This window comes from Giraffa tippelskirchi, chromosome 4 (genome assembly GCF_054371585.1).
Source record: "Giraffa tippelskirchi isolate mGirTip1 chromosome 4, T2T-mGirTip1v1.2.pri, whole genome shotgun sequence".
NCBI classification, from domain to species: Eukaryota; Metazoa; Chordata; class Mammalia; order Artiodactyla; family Giraffidae; genus Giraffa; species Giraffa tippelskirchi.
The window spans coordinates 79,058,769-79,072,218 of record NC_137278.1 but is presented as its reverse complement, the minus strand read 5'-3'; the positions used below and the strand labels follow the sequence as shown (position 1 = coordinate 79,072,218).

The window sequence follows — 13,450 nt, the reverse complement described above, 5'->3', positions numbered from 1 at the left end:
AACTCAATATCAATTCCAGACACCTCTTGACTCTTCCAGCTCATGTTGGGGCTGTACATGAAACATGTATTGTTTACTTAAACAGAGATTTTTACTAAGTATACAACTCCAATTTTCAATCCGCATTGAATGAAACATGTATGCACTTAATAGTTCATTTATTCATATATAGTCTGAGTTCTTTTTACCATTAGAACTTTTTAAGTTTTCAGCACAGTCTAGTGATTCTGATTTCTGAGATAAAACTGTAATCAATTAACTGGTTAGGTAAAAGTTAACATGTTAGCTTCTGGGACTACAACAGTAAATTGGTCATAGATTTTTTTCTTAGGAAGCCTTCAGATTATTGGGTGAAAGATATTGGATCAGAGGGAAAAGACATACATAATCAATTATATTTAAGCATAGTAAATGCAGTAGTAGAAAGTACAGAAGGGGTGGATAACAAATACTGCTTGGAGGAGTCATGAAAGGATATTACAGAGATGACACCCAATCTCAGCCTTGATAATTAGGAGTTTACTAGGCAAAGTAGATGGGGACAGTAAAATAAGTGAACAGCATATGCAATGACCTATTGGCATGTTCAAAGATGTGAAATTCAAATGGCAAAATCAGGGTTTTTAAAAGAGAAAAAGGATGAGGGGAGATTTTGAAAAATTTACTGAAAGCCAGATTTTGAAGGGTTTTATATTCTGAACCAAAGACACTGGACTCAATTCTGTAGGCAATAGAGCAGTAAAGGGAATTTTAAAATCGGAGAGTGATTTGTGAATATTTGTTTGTCAAGAAGTAGAACTGACTCATTTGAAAAGACCCTGATGCTGGGATAGATATGAAGGCGGAAGAAGGGGACGACAGAGGATGAGATGGTTGGATGGCATCACCTACTCAATGGACATGAGTTTGAGTAAACTGCGGGAGTTAGTGATGGACAGGGAGGCCTGGCGTGCTGCAGTCCATGGGGTCACAAAGAGCTGGATATGACTGAGTGACTGAACTGAACTGAATTTTTAATAGTACACAGAGGATTAATTAGTACCTAGTAGCAGACCCAAAAAAAGAAATGTCCTCAGCCTTGGAAAGAAGGTAGAGAAGAGGATTAATATTTGAGAGACTTTCATGGAATATAATTGACCGAATTTGCCATTGGTTTGCTTTAAATTTTGAATGGGTTTGCTTAGGAGAAAGTTAACTTTGAAGTGTGTGAGGTCACTAGAGGTAACTAACTGGTCACTATACATTCAGGCATGGTATGAGAGAGAGATTTGAAATAATGTGGATGTATGGGCTAAAGCAGAAAATTCAAATGGAAAGTTAAGTTAGCCAAGGGCAAACCTCTAATGGCAGGTTTCCATTCCAGACATTAGCTAGGTGTTATCTTTAGTAGACTTTCCTTGTTCAGAGTTTAGTAGGATTTCTGCAGATGTGACTGAATGAATTATCTTCTGACTCATCCTATATTGATCCTATTTTATATCCCTTTTGACTTTCTGAGAAAAGAAGAACTCAAATTGAGAGTATATATTTGTATATTATACTCTTTTATTTTAAAAAAGATTAATGAATTAGCACAGCAACAATATTTCTTATTAATGATAAAACTTGCTTAATTAGTAAAACTTCTTCACTAGAAGAGAGGTACAATGGTAGAGATTATATTCACAGTCCTATAAAGTAAAAATAATTCATAATCTCACATTACAGGTGAAGTACATGAAGCTTGGAGAGTTTAATAACTGGGATTCAAACTCAGGTTCCAAAGCTCTAGATCCCATGCTCTAAACCAGTGGTTTTAAAGTATTACTGATGCCTAGATCCAATTCCAGAGATTTTTACTTAATTGCCTCAAATGAGGCTCAGGCATTGATCCTAAAAGCTCCCTTGGCAATTCTAATTGCAGCCAGAGATACACACCAGTGCTTTAAACCTTGTCACTTCATTGCCTCCTTTTTGGAAGGTAGTACCACATTGCACTAGTATCTGAATGGCTCCCCCTGGAGTTCAACCTACTTAGTGCCCTGTGGAGCTGTGCTTCAGCACACATCCACCCTCCAAAAATCCTTCAAATCCATGAGTTTCAATAAGAATAACTAACTGGAACTACTTTTACTTAAAGACTTTCAGAGTTGGAAAAGTTTTTCTACCTCCTTTATGACTGTATGATAGTTTTTAAGAACTTAAGAGATCCTATATACATATCAAGAATTACTACAATCAAAAAGAAAGTACTACCATCAATATATTTATTTGATTGATTATAAGTATAATCGATCAGTAGAGTCACAGATCCAGAAATAGGCAGAATTCTTCAATTTTTGAAATGGAGAGCAATGCCATGGTGTTACTATGCAGGATTCAGTTGTTGGGGGAAGGTAGGAATGATGTAGCCTTTGAAGGAGGGGAGTTAGAACAAACTATCATCCTCAGTTCTTACAGTTTCTTACTCCTTTTGAAAACCTTTAGCTTCATTTACTCCTGGGAGGACATCACAAACCTCCTGACCTGCTAGAATTAGTCTAGGGATCTGCTGGAAAACAACATGACAAAATCAAGGGAGGGTTAGGATAGAGGTAGGTCGAAAGTCTAGACAGAATAATCCTGCTGTAATGTCAGGAACATGTGCTGTCATCTTCAGATGGCATCCTGGACATTCCTGAATGGAGACAGTCAGAACAGAACCAGAGCGACACAAATGTCAGCTTTTATGGAAAGAGAATGGGCGCTCAAGACAGACAGTCCAATCTAGCCTGATTACTTCATTAGCTGTGTGACCTTGGGAAAAATAATTAATCTTTCTGAATTGCAATTTGCTCGTCTATAAAAGGAGGTGGTGATACTTTCCTCCCAGGTTTTATGTGAACACCTGAATGTGAAAAGTACCCAGCTCAGAGCCTCTTTTATTGATTTCTCCACCACATTGGCCTCAGGTGAAGCACAATGGTAGCCAAAGCAGAAAGTGCAAGAGAAGGCAGCCGTGGTGGTGGTACTTCAAAGAGGTGAATATGAGGTAGGCCAGACAGGGAGCACCGTTACAGTTCTCGAAAGCTCCATTATAGCCACGGTCTCACACCATCAGTTCCATTTGTTTGCAGAAAAGGAACCACCATTGAAATGTTGCAGCCTCTTAATCATCTGGGAATAATTCAACTTGCCCAGCTTATGGAAGGATCAGCTGGATACTCTGGAGGGTCTCCTCAGAAAGAGCACAGGCTACAGTCATTTCATTTTCTAATGCTGCTGCCTGTTTTCATTTAATTAAGGAGGCTGACCTTTAGAAAGAGAGTTTATTTTTTTTTCTTCCTTTGCTTACTTATGATCCTAATGGAAGCTGAAAATCTGACGGTAAAGAGGACCGAGTTTTCACTGATAGGGCTAACACACTGTTCCTATCCTTACAAAGAAATGGCACAGGTATAATTATAGATGCATAAGCCAAAATCCCTTTCAGATAAACCTAACATTAAGCTGATGAGTAGGTGGAAACAGTAGGAAATGAAAGATAAACCCTAGAAGAATGTATAACAAAAAGACTACCAAAGAACTGAGGCCCTGAGAACCCATATCTTTGTAATGAGATTTTACCCAAAGCAAAGTCCAGTCAGATTCTTACTCAATCCTTTAAATTTCTGGTGGTAGAGAAGTGACTACTTGAAACAACTGTTGTGTGTGGCATTTGCTATGCTCTTTAGATAGAAGGGCCAAATGAACCAGTGAGACAGAGGATGGTGACCTGTCAATGCCACAGGACGGTGGCACCGCACACACTGCCTTTGCCGGTGGTTGTGTTGCCAGTGAATTTAAGGTTCTTTCTTCATCTCAAAAGATCTAGGAGATGAAACAGCTTAGGAAAGTAAAGTGAGAGTTTATTTAAGCAAGGATACGCCCTCAGAGTCTGACTTAGCAACTGAACAACAACAACATTCTCAGGGAGAGCTGGCAGACAGGTGAGCTACCGCCCTGGGTTTCTTTGGCAAGACAGTTATGAGGAGCCTACAAATGAAGGGGCAGAATATTCACTGAAGGAGGACTTTGGGGGTCATCTCAGATTTTCGTCCCAGCTCCATTTTCTCCAGGAAAGGAGGGATTTTTGTCCTTAGTGTCAAGGCAACACCACATGATGAGTACTTCTTATCTGTAAGGCTAATTTTATTGTAATGAGAGCACAAGGAGCAAAAGGTTACTTTAGGACCCAGGAGATTCCCACCTTTGCACCTTTCTTTGTCTGCTACTGGGACCCTTATCATCCAAAATGTGTGGTTTCCTGACAGTCTGAAGGTGCCCGCTTTCCTTTGTCTGTCTACGGACCGCACCGTTTAGGAGAGGCGGGATTTCCTGTCACCTGGCCCCTGCCCCCATTTCTCTGCTCACACCTAGCTACCTGCCTGCTGTAACAGTTTTGGTGAGGTGCTCTGTGAGATTAGCGAGCAGGTGGGGACCGTCAAGCCCTGGGTGGAGCTGTAAGAACAGTCTGGCGTTTGCTCTGCCCCGGATGTAATCCACAAACTCCCATGATCCTCTGCTCAGGGAGTCCCAGAATATCGTCGGAGAACCAAAGCGTAAGAGCCACTGCTGCTGCGCTCCAGGTCCTTGCTCTTGGTGCCCTTTTCACTTTCTGTCAGGGAATACATTTCCTCTGGTCTTCACAGAGCTCATTCGCCTGGATGGAATGAGATTTTGTTACTGAAATAGAGGTGACTCAATCACCTGAAGTCCCGTTTGATGACTAAATTTGGGCGCTGGCGGCGTCATTATGGGCGGAACACCACAGTGATGGCAGCTCTTTCGGATGATGATGAACTTAAGCCACTGGAGTTTAGGAACGACACTTCCTAGTTTTATCCAATTGGTGAGCAAGTCTTTAATCAGTTATCATTGGTTTATAGACGGAAGACACAAAATAATACAGTATCTACAGGAACTAAGCCTTTGGTCTCGAGAAATTGTGATGTTTGTGTCTTCCCAACCGTGAGCACTTTTACTCCTGTACCACAACAGTAGCAAGGAAGTACTGGGGCAAAGTTGAAGTATTTGAATCCCTTCTTTTGTAAAATATCATTAAATGTCATTACATATGCAATGGAGCAAAGAGACGAATAAACAAAATATAAATGGGAACTTTGAATAAAAGCTTATAGGTAAATCTAAATAATAGTATTATACCCTCTAGTTTTCTCCATCACTGTTAGAAATAGGAAGTGAATTAGTATAATTTTTTCAGGTATATTTCCACTGAGTGAGAAGAGAGAATATTTCTCATGCTGCTGATTGCCTTGCCCCAGGTGTTGGCATCACTAAATGAAGAAAAGGTCAGAGAACTAGGAGACAATAAGCAGTGCTACACTTAAACAGCATCTTTTTCCACTTTCTTGCCCTTGGGTGTTTTCAATCCATTGTAAATAATTTCTTTGGAGGTCACATAATTTGCCACATATACGAATGAACTCAAGAAAAGAAGTGCCATAAACAGAATCACTTTTGTGCACCTATTAGTGTTTACTGCTACACACCCACACACACACACACCTGCACACACACACATGCATATGCTCTCATTTAAAAAATACCCAAGAAATCAAAGTCATTTTCAGCTTTGAGCTCTAGTATATAATAGATTCCTTCTCAACTCAGCTCATTATAAACTTAAGTGAAATTTGAGGCCAAGTAGCAATCCTTAGGGCTTCCCTGGTGGCTCAGAGGTTGAAGTGTCTGCCCGCAATGCGGGAAACCCGGGTTCAATCCCTGGGTCGGGAAGATCCCCTGGAGAAGGAAATGGCAACCCACTCCAGTATTCTTGCCTGGAGAATCCCATGGACAGAGAAGCCTGGTGGGCTACCGTCCATGGTGTCGCAAAGAGTCGGACACGACTGAGCGACTTCACTTACTTACTTACTTAGCAATCCTTATAGCATACTAGTCCTTAGCAGTGATATTGAGGAGTCTATCTTTATTGCAAAATTCAGACTTAAATGAAGAAAGTAGGGAAAACCACTAGACCATTCAGGTATGACCTAAATCAAATCCCTTACTATTATACAGTGGAAGTAACAAATAGGTTCAAGAGATTAGATCTGATAGACAGAGTGCCTGAAGAACTATGGATGGAGGTTTGTGACATGGTACAGGAGGCAGGGATCAAAACCATCCCCAAGAAAAAGAAAAGCAAAAAGGCAAAATGGTTATCTGAGGAGGCCTTACAAATGGCTTTGAATAGAAGAGAAGCCAAAGGAAAAGGAGATAAGGAAAGATATACCCATTAGAATGCAGAGTTCCAAAGAATAGCAAGGAGAGATAAGAAAGCCTTCCTTAGTGATCAATGCAAAGAAATAGAGGAAAACAATAGAAAGGGAAAGACTAGAGATCTCTTCAAGAAAATTAGAGATACCAAGGAAACATTTCATGCAAAGATGGGCTCAATGAAGGACAGAAATGGTATGGACCTAATAGAAGCAGAAGATACTAAGAAGAGGTGGCAAGAATACACAGAAGAACTATACAAAGAAGATCTTCACGACCCAGATAATCACGATGGTGTGATCACCAGCCTAGAGCCAGACATCCTGGAATGTGAAGTCAAGTGAGCCTTAGAAAGCATCACTACATCAAAGCTAGCGGAGGTGATGGAATTCCAGTTGAGCTATTTCAAATCCTCAAAAATGATGCTGTGAAAGTGCTGCACTCAACATGCCAGCACAATTGGAAAACGTAGCCGTGGCCATAGGACTGGAAGAGGTCAGTTTTCATTCCAATTCCAAAGAAAGGCAATGCCAAAGAATGCTCAGACTACTGCACAATTGCACTCATCTCACACGCTAGCAATGTAATGCTCAAAATTCTCCAAGCCAGGTTTCAACAGTACGTGAACTGTGAACTTCCTATGTTCAAGCTGGATGTAGAAAAGGCAGAAGAACCAGAGATCAAATTGCCAACATCTGTTGGATCACCAAAAAAAGCAAGAGAGTTCCAGAAAAACATCTGCTTTATTGACTATGCCAAAGTCTTTGACTGTGTGGATCACAACAAACTGTGGAAAATCCTTAAAGAGATGGGAATACCAGACCACCTGACCTGCCTCTTGAGAAATCTGTATACAGGTCAGGAAGCAACAGTTAGAACTGGACATGGAACAACAGACTGGTTCCAAATAGGGAAAGGAGTACATCAAGGCTGTATATTGTCACCCTACTTATTTAACTTATGTGCAGAGTACATCATGAGAAGCGCTAGGCTGGATGAAGCACAAGCTGGAATCAAGTTTGCTGGGAGAAATATTAATAACCTCAGATAAGCATATGACACCACGCTTATGGCAGAAAGTGAAGAACTAAAGAGCCTCTTGATGAAAGTGAAAGAGGAGAGTGAAAAAGTTGACTTAAAGCTCAACATTCAGAAAACAAAGATCATGGCATCCAGTCCCATCACTTCATGGAAAATAGATGGAGAAATAGTGGAAACAGTGGCAGACTATTTTTTGGGGCTCCAAAATCACTGCAGATGGTGACTGCAGCCATGAAATTCAAAGATGATTACTCCCTGGGGGAAAAGTTATGACAAACCTAGACAGCATATTAAAAATCAGAGACATTACTTTGCCACCAAAGTCCGTCTAGTCAAGGCTATGATTTTTCCAGTAGTCATGTGTGGATGTGAGAGTTGGACTCTAAAGAAAGCTGAGCGCTGAAGAATTGATGCTTTTGAACTGTGGTGTTGGAGAAGACTCTTGAGAGTCCCTTGGACTGCAAGGAGATCCAACCAGTCCATCCTCAAGGAAATCAGTCCTGAATATTCATTGGAATGACTGATGTTGAAGCTGAAACTCCAATACTTTGGCTACCTGATGTGAAGAGCTGACTCATTTGAAAAGATCCTGGTGCTGGGAAAGATTGAAGGCATTAGGAGAAGGGGACGACAGAGGATGAAATGGTTGGATAGCATCACCGACTCAATGGACATGAGTTTGAGTGGACTCGGGAGTTGGTGATAGACAGTGAGGCCTGACATGCTGCAGTCCATGGAGTCGCAAAGAGTCGGACACCGCTGAGCGACTGAACTGAACTGATTTTTATTGAAGCTGGTGTGGCATTTAAGTGTATTCTTGTGCCTGACATTAACAGTCACTGCACCCATCACAGTGGAAATAAAGTCCAACCACAAAGAAGGTACTAGGTGGGGGTGGGGTATGTATGCAAATCCTTTATAAATGGCTGTGGGGAGAATCCTATAAAGACTTTTAACTTCTCTTTTTAGGATGACAGATATTTGCTTATGGAAGGATTTTTCTTATGTCTTTTTTACCTATCATTTTTTTTTCAGATATTAACAACATCTGCAGTATTTTTTTCCAGTTGATGTTTTAATCCATATGACAGATTTAACACAATGCCTGCCAATTGCATAAATCCTGCCCAGGAAAATCAGTTTTGAACACATCTCCTTATGTATCATCTTAGTTCTTACTTCTTTTTTCAGGTAACACATCTGTGAAGTTCACTGAAGCTGGTCGTTATCACTGCTGTCCTGAACAAGTGATACTGGACTTCTCCCCAGGGAACAAGTGGCATCTATTTAAAATTCACTTTTAGGTGAGTTTGTGGGACATCTTTGCTAAATAGATGGGTTCTTAGTAGAAAGCATCAGTGTCTTAACAGGAGAATATTGGTCTTGAATGTAAAGGACAAAAATCAAGGTTTGTGCAGCATTGTAAATGAGAGTCAGGATGATCTAATAATGGAGGTGCAGAGCATTCTTTTCTTCAACATCTTATTGTTACCAGATTAATTATAGCCAGGAGAGAGGGAAAATTCTGAAGAGACTCTATTTTCCTTTGTTGGTAATGGCAGCATGTGACCTTGAGTGTGTGTAGATGGACAAATGGCTGTAATTCTGAGTCTAAAATAAATTTTCTTGGATTCATATTTTAATTGGAAATGAAATAGTTATCTTTATTTCTAATCTGCTTTCTTTTTTTCTCTTCCTTTTGCTTTAAGAAAAGGAGAGAAACTGTGATTTTATCTCCTAGTCTAATTCATAGCTGCTCCTCTTGGCAGAGAGTGAGAGAGAGAGAAAGGGAGGCCAGTGACAGAATGTCCAAATGTGACAACATGATACCAACATAGGATGTAATCACAGAGTGAAAGTCTGTGCTCCAAGGGAGATGCAATGAAGGATGAAACAGAACAGAAAAGTTGGCACGGGTTTTATTTTTTCTAACAAGTGTATATCAAAGGGTTGGCAGGTGCTGTCTTTAATGTTGTCTTGCAAAGGGCTGTAAAATCCACTCAAGGTTCTTACAAAGGCAAGAAATCTTTGTTGCCAGAGTGCCCTGCTGGTTTTTCTGTTGCACCTCTTAGGCTTTACTGTACAGTGTGTTGTTCCCCATCTTCCCCAGTAAGCCACTGAAGCAAATGTGTTTGACTTAGGGATCTCTGTTTACCCAGAACCAGCAGGGAGCCTGGCACATAATAATCACTTAAGAAATGTTTATTAAGTTCATTTGAAACTTGGATCTAAATGAGTTGTTCTTCTGGAACTCTAGAGGTAAGAGAGCATCAAGACCCCAAGATTCCAAAGTCTGTGGCTTATCCCAAATGAGAGTCTTGCATTTGATGAGAATATTTTCTGTACGATTGGGCAAAAGGTATGGGAAGAAATTGCACTTGCTAGTCAATGTCAGGAAATAGAAACAAAGCATCAGAGAGAAAGCACAGAGTTTGTACAGGGAGAGGAGGACATTTAAGAGAGTAGAAAAGTCCACTTGTACAGACATTTGGGGAAAGACAGGTGCAGGAAGACAATAATAGGAAGAAAGATCCTGGGAGACTCATACAAGACTCCTAAGTGACGATAACTTGGGTGTACAGATGTGTAGCCATGAATTTCAGAGGCCATACTCACCTGTCTATATGGCTGTGGCACATATGTTGTTGAAATTGCTCAGAAGCTCATATATAAAACTAACAAGTTTGAAGTAGATGCCTTCCATTTACATAATCTGTGTTTGGTTGTTAATAGGAGAAAAGTGGGTAGAGGTGGCCATAAAGAGGATGTTGGGAAAGGAAGTTGAACTTGGATCCATATATTTTATAGAACAGGGACATATCTTCTTCTTTTTTTTAAATTTGTTTTTAGTTGAAGGATAATTGCTTTACAATACTGTGTTGGTTTCTGCCATACATCAACATGACTCAGCTATAGGTATACATATGTTCCCTCCCTCTTGAGTCTGCCTCCCACCTCCTACTGTATCCCACCCATCTCTGTTGTTACAGAGTGCAGGGACATACCTTTAACCAAAATTTCCTCCCAATCTTGCTGATGTCTATATATTTGCACATATATATATATATATATATATATGTATATATATATATATATATTCAGATAGAGTATTTAAGCCACTTTTCTATTTTATCTCCTTTGCAAATTAAAAAAAGAAACTTTCTTCCTCATTTTCTGAAATACAGTTTTGAAGCAACTTAAAACTAAAAAAATCTTTGCCTCATTTTTCTAATATAGAAATTTTAATTTTGCTAATTTGTATGGTTTTACTTCCTTGCTTTTCAAAACTTCCGTTTTCTTCATTATATAACAATAAAATCCTTTCATTGCCTTCTTTTTTAAAATTAAATTGTAAAGCTTTCATTATGGTTCAGAAAATCACATCTCACTAAAAGCACTCTGAACCGTATTATGTCTTCATCACTAATATGCATTCTTTAACAGTATGTATCATTGAGAAGGCAAATGTCAAAATAAATTATTCTTTTCTCAAGAGAAGTTATTAACCTGCACTCAGTCATGATGGTAAAAATAATCTAATATAGGCATATCTCATTTTATCATGCTTCACCTATACTGTTTTTTTTTTTTAATAAATACTGCTTTTTACAATTTGTGTGTTTTTGGCAGCCCTGCAATGAGCAAGTCTGTTGGTGCTATTCTCCCAATAGAATTTGTTCATCTCCATGTTATGTTTTGGTAATTCTAGCAATATTGCATACTTTTTCATTATATCTTGTTATGATTATCACTAGTCTTTGTTATACTACTACTCACTGAAGGATCAGATGATGGTTGGCATTTGTAGCACTAGAGTATTTTTTAATTAGGGTATTTCCATGTCCCTTTTTAATAGACATAATGCTAATGCAAAGTGCACTGCTACATTTAAAAATGGATAACGAACAAGACCTACTGTATAGCCCAAGGAACGTGGCTCAATGTTATGTAGCAGCCTGGATGGGAGGGGAGTTTGAGTGAGAATGGATACATGTATATATATATGGGTGAGTCCCTTTGCTGTCTACCTGAAACTATCACAACATTGTTAATCAGCTATGCTCCAATACAAAATAAAAAGTTTAATAAACTTGAAAAAAACTCAAAGTTAATAAACTATAGTATAGTCTAAACATAAATTTTGTGTACACTGAAAAATGAAAAAGCTGGTGTGAGTTGCTTGATTACAATATTTGCTTTATTGTGGTGGTCTGGAACCAAACCTGTGATATCTCAAAGATGTGCCTGTACAGTAATATGGACAGATTGAGATCAAATATAGTTAAATTCTCCAGAAGAACAAGTAATCCATAAGCACACAGTAATTACAACATTAATTAGTTACCCTGACTTAATGCTTCTTCAGCTCTTCCAGTTGTATACATAGAGCATCTTACAGAATAATCTGAAGATCTTGTTTATGCTTTTATTAGCACACATAGTCAGTACTAAGAGGACAAAAACATGGTTAAGGGAATTTTGGAGTCCTCCCTGAATTTGTCTGGCATTGCAGTAATCTAAGTAATCACTTTCTGGATCAAAATTTAATGTGATTTCTTCTAGTTTTAAAACCTCAAATTTGTTCCTTATCTTAACTCCATTCATTTCATTGGGTTGTTCATTATGAATTGGCTTCTGATTGAGAAGAAAGACTTGGAAAATATTAAGAACTGATTTTCTCCAATTAATCTGTGCTCTGTCTTTAATTTTTAGGAAATAAATGTTTGAAAATTATTTCACATTTCATTTATATTATTTGATAAAATGAATCAGAAAACTATTTTGACTTTGTTTTTCAGATGCTAAATCATGTTCAACTCTTTGCGACCCATGAACTGCAGCATGCCAGACTTCCCTGTCCTTCATGATCTCCCAGAGTTTGTTCAAACTCATGTCCATTGATTCAGTGATGTCATCCAACCATCTCATCCTCTGTTTCCCTATTCTCCTCTTTCCCTCACTCTTTCCCAGCATTAGGGTCTTTTCCAGTGAGTCACTTCTTTGCATCAGGTGGCCAGAGTATTGGAGCTTCAGCCTCAGCATCTGTCCTGCCAGTGAATATTCAGGGTTGATTTCCTTTAAGATTGACTAGTTTGTTCTTCCTGTCCAAGAGACTTCTATAGAGTCTTCTATAGCAGGACAGTTCAAAAGCATCAGTTCTTTGACACTCTACCATTTTTATGGTCCAACTCTCACATTCATACATGACTAGTGGTAAAATCATAGCTTGGACTATATTGAACTTTGTGCACAAAATGATGTCTCTGCTTTTCAATACACTGTCCAGGTGTGTCATAGCTTTTCTTCTAAGGAGCAAGTGTCTTTTAATTTCATGGTCACAATCACTGTCCACAGTGATTTTGGAGCCCAAGAAAATGAAATCTGACACTGTTTCTAATTTTCCCCCATCTATTTGCCATGAAATGATGGGACCAGATACCATAATCTTGGTTTTTGAATGTTGAGTTTTAAGCCAGCTTTTCCACTCTCCTCTTTCACTTTCATCAAGAGACTCTTTAGTTCCTCTTCACTTTCTGCCATTAAAGTGGTATCATATGCATATCTGAGATTGTTGATATTTCTCCCGGCAGTCTTGATTCCAGCTCATGAGTCATTTAGCCCAGCATTGCATGTGATGTACTCTGCATATAAGTTAAATAAGCAGGATGACAGTATACAGCCCTGAGGTACTCCTTTCCTGATTTTGAACCAGTCTGTTGTTGCATGTTCAGTTCTAACTGTTGCTTCATGTCCTGCATACAAGTTTCTCAGGAGGCACTTAAGGTGGTCTGGTATTCCCATCTGTTTAAGAATATTCCACAGTTTGTGTGATCAACACAGTCAAAGGCTTTAGCATAGTCAGTGAAGCAGAAGTAGATGTTTTTAAGGAATCCCCTTGCTTTTTCTGTGATCCTGTGGATGTTGGCAATTTGATCTCTGGTTCCTCTGCCTTTTCTAAATTCATCTTGTACATCTGGAAGTTCTCAGTTCATGAACTGCTGAAGCCTAGTTTGAAGGATTTTAGCATAATCATGCTAGCATGTAAAATGAGTGTAATTGTATGGTAATTTGAACATTCTTTCGCATTGCCTTTCTTTAGGATTGGAATAAAAACTGACTTTTTTCAGTCCTGTGGACTCTGCTGATTTTTCCAAATGTGCTGGCATATTGA

At 39.0% G+C, this 13,450-nt stretch overlaps 1 long non-coding RNA gene across 1 annotated transcript in view; it reads left to right on the top strand.

Moving 5' to 3' along the window:
* The first annotated feature begins 4,519 nt into the window (after positions 1 to 4,519).
* LOC145503537 (uncharacterized) overlaps positions 4,520 to 13,450 on the top strand; it is a 160,915-nt gene continuing 151,984 nt past the window's right edge. The window contains exons 1-2 of the long non-coding RNA XR_014051548.1: positions 4,520 to 4,849; positions 8,470 to 8,582. This is a non-coding gene — a long non-coding RNA (uncharacterized LOC145503537). The remainder of the gene's footprint in view (positions 4,850 to 8,469; positions 8,583 to 13,450) is intronic.